Source organism: Pinus tabuliformis, chromosome 3_2 (genome assembly GCF_031772625.1).
Source record: "Pinus tabuliformis cultivar Carrire ecotype Pingquan chromosome 3_2, CPIR1, whole genome shotgun sequence".
Classification (NCBI taxonomy): Eukaryota; Viridiplantae; Streptophyta; class Pinopsida; order Pinales; family Pinaceae; genus Pinus; species Pinus tabuliformis.
This window is the reverse complement of record NC_142302.1, coordinates 35535415-35547641: the sequence shown is the minus strand read 5'-3', so window position 1 is coordinate 35547641 and position 12227 is coordinate 35535415. Positions and strand designations below refer to the sequence as shown.

Genomic DNA, 12227 nt, shown 5'->3' with positions numbered 1-12227 from the left:
ATGATAGATAAATGCCAGGTACTGGATTCAATAGTTTCGCATGGGTGTTTTCTTCAGAAATGCAATATCGAGCATTCCATTGTTGGAATTCGTTCACGTTTGGAATCTGGAGTTGAATTAAAGGATACCATGATAATTGGCGCTGACTATTATGAAACAGAGGCTAAGATTGCAGCACACCTAGCAGAAGGGAAAGTACCTATTGGAATTGGAAAGAACAAAAAAATAAGGAATTGTATCATTGACAAAAATGCAAGGATTGGAAAGAATGTTATGATTTCAAACACTGATGTGGCAATGCTTGAGAAGCCTTCTGCAGACCCTAAAACAATGCTTGCTATCATACTAGGCGGTCGAGCAGGAACACGGCTTTTTCCTCTTACAGGAAGAAGAGCCAAACCGGCAGTACTAGTTGGAGGCGCATACAAACTCATTGACGTACCAATGAGCAATTGCATTAACAGTGGGATCAATAAGATATTCATCTTAACACAGTTTAATTCTTAGTCTCTAAATCATCACATTTCCAAGGCATATGGTTTTGGAGATGGTGTGAACTTCAGTGATGGCTTTGTGGAGGTTCTAGCAGCCACTCAGACTCCAGGTGAAGATGGGATGAATTGGTTTCAGGGCACAACAGATGCTGTGAGGCAATTTATGTGGGTTTTTTTTTTTTTTTTTTTCGGGGATCCGAGGAATAGGCATATATAACATGTTATTATTTTGTCGGGTGACCATCTCTACCCTATGAATTATATGGAATTTGTACAGAAACACATTGATAAGGAGGTTGATATCACAATTTCATGTGTCTCGATGGATGATAGCTGTGCTTCTGATTTTGGTCTAATGAAAATCGATGATAGAGGTCACGTGCTTTATTTTAGTGAGAAGCCTAAGGGGGCTGATCTAAAAGCTATGAAAGTGGACACAACAATGCTTGGTTTGTCACCCAATGAGGCTGACAAAAAAAAAAAAAAAACCATACATTGCATCAATGGGTGTATATGTCTTCAAGATAGACATTCTTCTCAAGCTTCTCAGGTTTAGATACCCAACTGCCAATGATTTTGGATCAGAAATTATTCCTGCATCAACAAAAGAATGCAATGTACAGGCATATCTTTTTAATGATTACTGGGAGGAAAAAGGAACAATCAAATCATTTTTGTTTTACGCAAATTTGGCTCTTGGAGCTCAGGTTCCAAAGTTTTGTTTTTATGATGCCAAGAAGCCAATCTTCACATCACCCCATTTTCTGCCACCAACTACAAATTTCTCGAAGTCTTGTTGCTTTGACATATCTCAACATAAATTCATGCTGTATAACTGATGCTGAATGCCAAAAGCTTGAAGGACTTGTGAATTTAAAAACTGCTGAAGATGATGCCTAATGCATAGTAGTTTCGTAGCGTGCTACGAAACTGCTGTAGCTGCATAATTAAAACTTAGTTGACAAATTTTGAGGGACCGAGAGGAAATTTTTGAAAGGAAGTCTCAGAAAAAGATCATTAACAAAATATGAGCATCCAGTAGGGGCAGAACAAGCCGAGGAAGGACATATGAGCTCTAAAGCTATGTGTTATAAAGTGGTCATTATTCATAGCTAGCTTTGATCCTAATGCTTCAAACAACATTAGACAGGTGTTGTCTTAACACGTGTACATAAGCCAGGGTCTACAGCACATGAAGCACGTGGAACCCCAATCAAATTTTATGTAATCAAAGAAGAACAACATGGTGAATTGGTTATGAATATCCTTGAAGAAACTGAAAGCAAAAAAACAGGGGCAGTTTCCTACTTTCCAGCAGTAGTGAAGAGATAAGACAATAAGGGCCAGCAAAGAGTTTTAAACATCCATCAAGGCTAAAGCTGAAGGAAACCACTTGTCAGAGAACAAATCTTGATTGTAATAAATGCTATGTTCAGCATGATGTAGAATTAGACTCCTAATTGTCTTAGGTTTCTAAAGCTCCTAGTTAGCAGTCGTTGTATTTAATAGTTAGTTAAAGTTTGAGTAGGTGTCATAGCAAGCATAATTCGAGTTCCACTCACATAGGAGGAGGAATCTCAACTTTGTAAAGAATTCTATATATAGGAGAGAGAGAAATGTACTCAGGGTTGGAAATTTATTAAAAAAAGCTCTGATATTTGGCTTATGTAAAAGACTCTGTTTTAGTAATACAAGATTGGCTTTGCTTCTCAGGACTCAGGAGGGATTCGACGTTCAGAATGTGTTGTATTGTTATTTTCCCAATATTTGTAGTGGTATGAATGTGTAATCACTTAGAACTCACTCATGGTGCTCTAATTTGCTATGTACATTCATAGGCTGTGTGGTCCTATATGTTTCTGGTATGTTCTAAATGTGTTGAATCCTGAATGCCCTGACTTCTATGTAAGGTTGATACCATTGTTATACTGAAATGATGTTGACTCCATAAGCCCAATGGATAGTTTCTAATTATGTTTCCATCACTCACATTTTACCTTTGTTTCACAAGAGTTAGCCATCTTATTCATTATCCAAATCTTTAATCTTGTGAGAGAGCCCTCTCAGGTTGGGGAGGCTAAGCCTTAGCCTAAAGTAGGTTTGAAATAGTTACTTAAAGTCTGCCTGATCACAGCGGCCTATCAGGGTCTGATTTTGAGATAACACATTCACTTAAATTTTAACACCTAAGTTCAATATCTCATTAAAGTAAATGGATTACCAACAACCATATTAAACCAAAAAGGAAAATCACTAGTTTCTATAATCATTTGAGCCATAAATCTCTAATTGGTAAATTCTTAGCTCACTACAATCAGAAATAACATTGTTCTCCCCATGGTTATTAAAATGGTGTGATGATCTACAAACATTAAATCTATTGTAGATACCACTGTCTCCATGACCATACCAAATTCTTCCTTGATGCAAGGTCAGAAACTTATTGGTTGCATGGTTGGAAGTCCTATATCTCACATTTTAGGTTCTTTGAATCAAGCGCATGGACCCACTTGTATCATGAAGGACATGATATATCTCCTATCCGTTATAATCCTTATAGGACTTTGGTTGGATACTATAAAACTTTTCGGGGGTCTCATCTCTATGACCCTACCTCTCACCAAGTGATTAAGCATCATGATGACTGCTAAGATCTCTTCTATAACTCCTTTCTGGTGATGACTCTCTGCATGTATCCATGGAATGTGCCTCTTCTTCTCTTGTTGTGTTGCTTGTTGATGACTCCCAGTTGGATGTAGTGAACCTTTCCACATCTCCATCTTTTGTTGGTCCACCTATACAAACTCCTCTAAGTTCATTCTTTGTAGTTATTGAATAGTCTATGGGGAGTCGAGACTAAAGGGATTACTTCATCATCTAGTCCATCCTCTCCTTTGGATGTTTCTTCCAACCTTCCCTTGCTAGATGAGGTCATCATTGTTGTAAAATTTGGTGCATATTTTCTACTCACTCATGATTATACTTGTTGCTTGGATGGATGATGGTGACTTGCCCCTAGGAGCCATGATATTGGTGGGACTGTGGACACCTATCTTGTGATTTCTATGCATTGCATTCTTTTGGTGATGGTTACACTTAGCCCTAGGCATTTTGAAGTTGGTAATGTAACCCATTCAGGTTACTTTGGTAACTTGCCCCTAGGAGCCATGATATTGGTGGGACTTTGGACACCTATCTTGTGATTTCTATGCATTGTATGATTTTGGTGATGGTTACACTTAGCCCTGGGAATTTTGAAGTTGGTAATGGAACCCATTTAGGTTACTTCAGTGCTTTTGTTCATGGGATCCTAGTGGGTGTGCGTTGTTCATTCACTTGAACTTTAACACCTAAGTTTAATATCTCATTAAAGTAAATGGATTACCAACAACCATATTAAACCAAAAAGTAAAATCACCAGTTCCTATAATCATTTGAGACATCAAATCTCTAATTGGTAAATTCTTAGCTCACTACATTCAAGGATCACTACAATCAAAAATAACATTATTCTCCCCATGGAACTTAAAATGGTGTGATGATCTACAAACATTAAATATTTTGTAGATACCACTGTCTCCATGACCAGCCCAAATTATTCCTTATTGCAAGGTCAGAAACTTATTGGTTTCTTGGTTGGAAGTCCTCTATCTCAAATTTTAGGTTCTTTGGATCAAGTGAATGGACCCACTTGTATAATGAAATACATGATATATCTCTTGTCCATTAGACTCATCATAGGACTTTTGTTGGCTACTATGAAACTTTTCAGGGGTATCATCTTTATGACCCTACATCTCACCAAGTGACTAAGCATCATGGTGCTATCTTTGATGATCCTTTTCATCATGACTTCTAAGATCCCCTCTATAGCTCCTTTTTGGTGATGACTCTCAGCATGTATCCATGGAACATGCCTCTTCCTCTCTTGTTAGGTTGCTTGTTGATGACTCCCAATTGGTTGTAGTGAACCTTTCCACATCTCCATCTTGTGTTGGTCCACCTCTATAAACTCATTCGAGTTCATTCTTTGTAGTTATTGAATAGTCTATGGGGAGTCAAGACTAAAGGGATTAGTCTCATTTGGATGTTTCTTCCATCCTTCCCTTGCTAGATGAGGTCATCATTATTGGTACTTCATTTTGAGGTGTATAGCCTAGTGATGCTTATCCTTTTGGAATGTAGTAATGCCTAGCTTTGAGATGATATTGTTCATGTGGATGTACATCAGTTTGTTGATGATGGCAACAAAACCCCTTCTACATCGTTTCCATCTTTTCTTTTATGGTTTGTTTCTTGGTGATCTCATGCTTCTTGTTCTGGGTTGATCATGGTGATGCATGTACCTTTCACTTTGATGTAGATAGTTTGTCTTGATGCATATTTTCTTTCCTTTCATTGTTTCTTGGATTATAGTAGCATGATCCTGGACACATGAATCCATATGTGTGATATTATGAGGATGATGTGCATGCAAAATTTGTCTCAGTATTTCGAAACTTGTCCACAGTCCCAAAGGAAAGATGCCTTAGCACTTGCACAGATGTTGAGATTATTGGTAGCAGTAAAGGGACAACAAATGGACTTAGTATGGAAGCTTCGAGGTCATCATTATGACTAGAAAAGATAGAAAAGGCTAAAATATGACCAAGCTACTCATGTCATGACTTTTAAAATCATGCTGGAATTCCTGATAATAAAGATGTTGTTAGGCTTAGTGGTGTGATTTTCTTTGTTAGCAATTTGTTATAGACTGGCTAATGTTGTTCCATATGATATATGTTGTTCTATGACAGTGAATTTGAAATGAAAATTGCAAGAATTTCACATGGATCTATTCACTTAGCAACCTATATCCAAATAATTACACCATCATTCATTCTCAGGTTTGATTTTATTGCATGTCCAAACAATTTGTGCAAGAAATAAATAGATACATATCTTGTCATGGAGGTTTGACATCCAAGAATATTTACACTTCATCTGTAAATCATTATACAATTGTAGTTCTCATAATACAATGTTACAATGTAGCTACACAATATTGTATTGATTAGGTCATAGGATTGAACTCTATCGCAGTTGCTTTGACAATTCGATCCCTAATATTCTTGTAGCTCATTCTCTCGTATCTAAAATAAACGTACATATGAACCAATCTGTCTTAATCTGCATCATCTATATCACAAAGTTGTCATACTATTCTTTTATTTTCACCTTATGATATCTTACATAATCTATGTAGCTCTTGATTTTTCTAGAGTACTCATATTGTTGTATGATAATTAATGGCTATTCCATACTAATCTATTGGACGTACATTGTTCACAAATTCAATGTGACAGGTTTGGTAGTATGATTGCATGTTTTCGATATTCTTCCATCAATGTTCTATATGTGCATTTTCCACCTTCAAAATTAGGATTCCATGATCCACATCAACAAGATTGGCTCAAAAAGGAAGCTGTAGAAGTACTTTATGATACAAATTGTACATATGGGTAGATTTTTTCTAATTAATATATGTCTATTTTTTCTAATTAATATATGGTGTAGGACCCCCTCGATCCAAACTAATGTGCATTTTTATGCAAATGAATAGGTTGCGGATAAAGTGGAAATGTTGTTTAGAGAAGTTTTAACTTACTCGGACATAAAATAATCCTTTTATTCTGGTATTAAGGTTCTTGAATCAAGGAGGCAAATTGCAGAGCTTGAAGGAATGTTGCATAAAGAGAGAGTTGAATTTGAGGTGATATTATACATGTATATAAAGGTTGTTTAGTGTACTTTAGGTTGTCTAACATGATAGTATGCTAGAATAATCTTTCCACTTAATGAATATTTTCATATTTATTTATAGAAATTGCCTAGTTGAAAGTCATTTCTTCATAGGGTTCATTCTTTTATATAATCTATCAAATTCAAATAGGGTTTGTTGCAATAGGCCATCATTAGTGTTGGGCATGTTGGAACTTGGAAGACCTAATATTTCAAAGTTAAACATTATAAGGTGTCTTCTTCTTTATGAAGCCTATGAATAGGATCACCATATTTTCCATTTAGATTCATCTGTTAGAGTGAAAAGCTCTCTTGCCAAATTGGAATCTAGTCCACTAGAGGATTTTAAGACTCCACATGAGGAATATGATTCTAGCATAAATGAAAAAGTTGGAGGCTGTCAGGGTACAGTCAAAGATAGTAAGAATGCTAGTGGCGATTTTAGCATTTTGATGACAGAGGACACATGTTCCATGGTTGATGGAAATTGTTTGGACAAAGCTATCTATTTTTGGGAATATTTAGTTCAAAGATATCCATGTTGGCGACTAGCATGTTTTAAATAATGGATTTGGGCATCTTTGCATGATTAGCAATGTGGGAAATTCTTACTTGTGTAACCATTTAGAGGGAATTGGGACTATGAATGGAAAATTAAATTAAGGCATGGAAATTATTAAATTGGTAGAAGGTAAAACAACCCATAATATATGGATGACGTGGAAGGAGATCCAAACATTAGAGATTCATACAATATAACTAATGGTACCATGTTTCATTTGAGATGGAGAATGGTGAATGGGATACCATCATCCATGTTTCTGAGACAATGCCTTTTGAAGTAGTTGATAGTAGGGATAATACAAATGTTTTGGATGAAGATATGGCACCCTGTCAGAATTTGTCAAAGCAGGATTCTCCTATCCTCACTGATCTGTCAAATACATTAGATGCAATATGGACAGGTGAAGGGAAATTAGTAAAAGCTCAGGCTGTACCTGTGACATCACAAGGGTAAGAAGGTTGGTTCTGTCACTTTGGCTACTATTGCTAGTGGCAGTGAATCTACTGACATAAAATATTTTAATCCAGTTCAAAAATTTTCAATAGGAGACAGGATGATGTCTGAATCTGCCTGAAACATACACGATAAAGGTGGAATAGAGGTGCCTGAGAAAATCATCCCTCCCTCACCAATAAAATCATTAAATATATCAGAAGAGTTTGGAAGCTACATTGGGGCTCCTATGTCAAACTTACCAAAAATTTACAACAAGAGTTTACAAGAAAATTTATTGGGGTCTATTAGAGTTGACTCTCAGAGAAGCTATAGTCCTATGTTTGTCTCATCAGTCAGTCATCTGGGTGGTAATGGAGTGGGTAAGCTGCTTTTACCAACTGGTGTTAATGATATGGTTATTGTTGTTTATGATGATGAGCCAACAAGCATAATAACATATGCACTAAGCTCACAAGAATATCAGGCTTGCCTATATGACAAGGTACCTGATAGTGAGAAGCAAAAGGAAATAGACAGGGATAAAGAAAAGGAATGTGCAGATTTATTTGGTATGGGTGGAGTTGTTTCAAATCTACTTTATCTATTAGATGGTTCCTTAGACTCGAGTAAATCTCTTTCCAAAGAGAGAAGTTTAGGATATGAGGATATTTACACATATGGCTCCAAAGGGAAAGGGGGTTCAGATTCATCACTATATATAAAAGACACTTGCAAAAATATCCTTTTGTGATGAGGGTCCTCCTAGAAAACTTAACTACTTGGTAATCTGTTATTATGCAAAACAATTTGATGCCCTGAAGAAAATGTGTTGTCCAATAGAGATGGACTTTAGATTGTCACTAAATCACTACAAGAAATGGGGACCTCAAGGAAGAAAGAGCAATGTGTTTTTTGCAAAATCCTTGGATGAAAGATTTATTATTAAGAGAGTCACCATGATAGAATTGGAATCTTTTATGAAGTTTTCCTCAGAATATTTCAAATATCTATGTGACTCATTATGTTCTGGAAGCCCCACATGTTTGGCAAAGATCCTTGGTATTTATTAGGTTGGATACTCATATTATTGTTTATTCTATATTTGACAATTACCTTTTGCAGACTCCTAGAGAGTTTACCAGGCTTTGTTTCCTTCATTGTGTGTGTGCATGCTACATAATGTGCTCATATTTCAGGTCACTATAAAGAATGAAAAAGGTGGAAAAGAGATTGGGATGGAACTGATGGTAATGGAAAATCTATTGTTTGGAAGAAAATGTAACACAGGTTTATGACCTAAAAGGTTCCAGTTTCCCCCATTACAATGCAGATTAATCAGGCAACAACAAAAGTCTTTTGGACCAGAATTTCTTAGAGTCCATGCCAACTATTCCAATATTTGTGGGAATAAAGGCAAGTGCCTTTTGGAGAGAGCAGTCTAGAATGATACTTCATTTCTTGTGGTAAATATAGTTTTCGTTTTTCTTAATCAACCATAATTGTAATATTAGTTTCAAATTTTTGTTGAGCTAGCCAGTTATCATGATTGTGTGCAATGTGTGTTTGTAGTCAATTGATGTCATGAATTATTCATTACTTGTTGGAGTTGAAGAGCATTGTGAGATGGTTTTAGGTAATAATAGACTCATACATTTGCTTTGAAATATATTTTCTCATTTTATTTTCCATTGTAGGTAACATTATCAATAATTTCAGCTGCTTGGGTCAGAGAATGTATCTATCAACATTTCAAAGATGAATACACTATTTTTTTTTGTGTTTCAAATTTCAATACATGAAGTTTAGTTGATATTGGTGATCAATCCAACAGTTCTTGCTATTTTTTTTTTGTATGCAACGAAGTTGCCTAATGATGATTGATCTGAAAATGGGGCATTTAGGCTTCTTGTCCAACTTACAAGAATCTCTCCCACTTCCAAAGCTTAAATATTCCCAAGTCTTATTGATTAACCAATGCGGAATTATGAAATGCTTGAAAATATAGGTGTATGCTGATATTTGTTTTTAACTGATTATGTGCCTTAAATTCTATTGTTGTGCTATAAGTTGATGTGCTCAAACTGATATATAAATACATATAACAGTAAATAATGCAGTAGAGACAAGGAAGCAATAAAACACACATTGAACATCAATATTAATTAGGAGTTCACCCAAAAACTTGGGCTACATCTCCGTGAGCTCTAGTCAACTCAACTAGGCTCTCTGGGATTATGGCAGCAATCTTTTTACAAGCTCTCTGGCTCAACTCCACAGTTTACATAGAAATAATGGGTTTAAAATGCCATTTGGTCCCCAGCTCTGAAGCTCTTGGCCTTCTTCCTTTGGCTTTGGCTCTTTGGCTCTCGCGTTGTCTCTAGCTCTTCGGCTCTCGATATCTTGAGCTCTCTCTCAGCCTCTGTATGCCTCTATTATCTGCTTGACCTCCAAGCGATCCTCGCCAACCTTCCAATGACCTTTCTGCAACTTTTCTGCCTGTCAATCACACTCTCGGGCTTTCTCACCCCTTCAGCTCACTGTGCTACCTACTTATGCCTCTCAATCGTGCTCTCAGACTCAGCAACCCCTTTGTCTCTATCATGGAATGAATTTTAAGCCTATCAGTGCTTGTCTGTTCGTTTCATCTTTCAGACTCTCTGGCTCTCGGTTGCTGTTCCTTCATCTTCCTTTTGGAGAATTTAACAATCATTGCTAATGTCCCAAGGTATGGTGGTTGCCTGTTTTGCAACGGAAAAGGCCACTGGTGCGTTAAAATCCTAAAGATATCATTTCTCTGCTTACACAGGAAAATACACAGAAAGCCTGTAAAATCCACCCAAATGCTTCTATCAGACTTCAAAAATTATGAACTCCACCTTATTGTCCATCGGGTCCGCCTTTTAAATCACTATCACTTGTTGCAAATGCCATGTTTCATGGTTTCCCTTTGTATTTTAAAAATATATTAAACATGCAATATCTTGTTGGAGGACCTTATGGTAGACTTGATGTATTATCAAATATTTTTTAGAATTTTATCGGGTCTGGCCCCTTTATCAGCATCAGGGGTCGACGATCGTTGATCGCTGATATCGGCAATCACAATGTCGCTCGTCCGAGGGTTCTATGTATTGCCGACGCTGATTGCGATTTGTCGATATCGGCAATCACGATATCATGCGTCACAGGGTCCCACCTTTGCCTTGTGTCATGACCACCGCTGATGCCGATCGGCTGATTTCGGTGATCAGCATATCACATTGGCCTGTGGGTCCTTACCTCTTGTTATGTGCACGAGCCTACCTCTAATTTGACCCGCCGATCCGATCATTAGAGGTTGTTGGTCGGGGGTGCCTTCCGCCCAACCTTAAGTCCCCCTCTTTGCCTCATGCGATGCGATTTTCCCTTATAAGGCCTTTTTGGCCTTTTTTAGGGTTTTTTGCCTCTTTTCCCAAAGAACAAAGGGGAACTTATTTTTGTGATAACTTCTCCATATGAGGTCTGTTTTTTCCCATTGAAGTTGTATGGATTTAGAATGAGGAGATCTCTGCAATGAGACTATTTCCGAGAGCAACCCACCACTTTCATTTTCCTCTGATTTATAAAGGATTTGTGCCATTTGGCACCTTTTACCTCTTATATGAAGTCTTTTAGACTTAGAGGTTTATCCACGATCCATTTTTGGATCAATGATAACCTATTGCTTGAGAAAATATTACAATTGACAAACTGAGCATTCTTACCCAGACGCATATGCTCTTGATATTTCACTTTTATGATAGGACCAAGCAACAAGTATTGGCAGTCAAAGATTTCATTCTTTGTGACCATCATTTATGTGAATAGGTCATGGGTTCCTTGATTTGAAAGGTTTGGAGAAGCTCATTTTAAGTTCCTCATGTGGATCTAGCTATTAGCTGAAGTAAAATGTGCCCATCTTCTTTTTCTTTTCCTTTTTAATTCTTTTGATAATATCTTTTGGTTGAATATTGTCTTTCATTTGCTAGTCCAATTACCTTAAATGCTCTAATATTGAACTTGTTTTATGCCATGAATAAATAATTTTGGTTGATTTTAAAATGCCTCCTTGACTTATTTTTTCCAACCAACTAAAGTTAAGTGTATTAACACCATTTTCTGAACTCAAAAGGTTTCTAAATTCATTTGAAGGTGATATGATTTTGTTTGTCCTTGATGAGGAGTATCAAGACGTTTGCTTTCATGTTTTTATCCTTTCAATGGTTGGTAAATTGTAAGTAAGTTTTGATTTCTTGTTTTTTCCATTAAGGTAGATTGGGCTTTTGGTCTTTATGCTCACTTTGTGTCCATGTTTTGCAGTGATGCACTATAACTATGCATGGTTTTTAGTTGGAGCTAATGGTTATCAAGAAATAGTGTGAGCTTTAAACATGTTGCTCCATTAATGGGAACATCTCCAGTCACAATTCATTAGATTGGTGGTACTATGATTTTGGTATTTATGCTCACTTTTGTGTCCATGTTTTGTAGTGGCTAGAACTATGCATGGTTGTTAGTTAGAGACAATGGTTATCAAGAAACAATGAGCTTTAAACATGCTTCTCCCTTAATGGAAACATCTCTTGTCACAATTCATTAGATTGGTGGCACTACAGATAGTCGGCAATTGACCAAGCCCAACATTGACCAATGCCACTTTAATGTACTATGGATGCCATCTCTGTTTAATGTACTTTAAACATGTTCAAATTAGTAGATTTCATTGTTGGTTATTATTTTTCTTATCATCTTTATTTTTCCCACTCTAATCCTATTATCTATGGATCTTTTTGTTATTCCCCTAGATCTATTCTTGCAAGTCTAATTCTTTAAAGGGTGCTAGATCAATGGAAGAGAATCTTCTTTATAAGAAGGAGGTTGGTGGTTCGATTCCATCGTGCTATGATATTCAGATGGAATGACGATGATTAGTT

The 12227-nt window shown here is 36.6% G+C and overlaps 1 pseudogene; it reads left to right on the top strand.

The window, feature by feature from the left end:
- Window positions 1-1333, top strand: LOC149179680 (glucose-1-phosphate adenylyltransferase large subunit, chloroplastic/amyloplastic pseudogene; annotated as a pseudogene).
- Window positions 1334-12227: the final 10894 nt, after the last annotated feature.